This window comes from Cariama cristata, unplaced genomic scaffold (genome assembly GCF_000690535.1).
Source record: "Cariama cristata isolate BGI_N322 unplaced genomic scaffold, ASM69053v1 scaffold26801, whole genome shotgun sequence".
Classification (NCBI taxonomy): Eukaryota; Metazoa; Chordata; class Aves; order Cariamiformes; family Cariamidae; genus Cariama; species Cariama cristata.
The window spans coordinates 6,705-7,213 of NW_009601397.1; positions in this window are offsets into that span (position 1 = coordinate 6,705).

Consider the following 509-nt stretch of genomic DNA (forward strand, 5'->3'; position numbering starts at 1 on the left):
CCACGATTCATTTATTTCCACCACTCCCCCCCCTCCACCTCCACGGCCACCCCTCCTTCAAGAGATGCAGGATACGTCTTTGTGTGCCCGGGTATTTTTCTTCATTACACCTAAAACAGCTTATCGATTTGAGGCTGGGGGAGTGGGATGGGGAGGAAGCAGGGGGGAGAGGGAAGAAACACTTCAGTTCAAAATCCCCGGCGCTGGTCCCACACGCGTTACTCGCCCACTGAATATATTGTTGCTGCTGTTAATATACATATCCCCCCCCCTTAAAAAAAAATTAAAAAAATAATCAGGAGAGGCAAAAAAAACCATCCCCGGCAGGTCCCCTGGCGAGGCTGGAGCGGGGGGCATTATCCAAAGGCACCTTCCTCAGCTGCCCATGGAAAGTGGGCCTTTCATTTTGTTAATAAATTTACACGGTGACAGCGAGGAAAAAAGGAGCGAGAAAAAAGGGCTCAGAGGCAGAGAGACGGCAAGACGGGAGAACGCCTAAAAATGTGCTT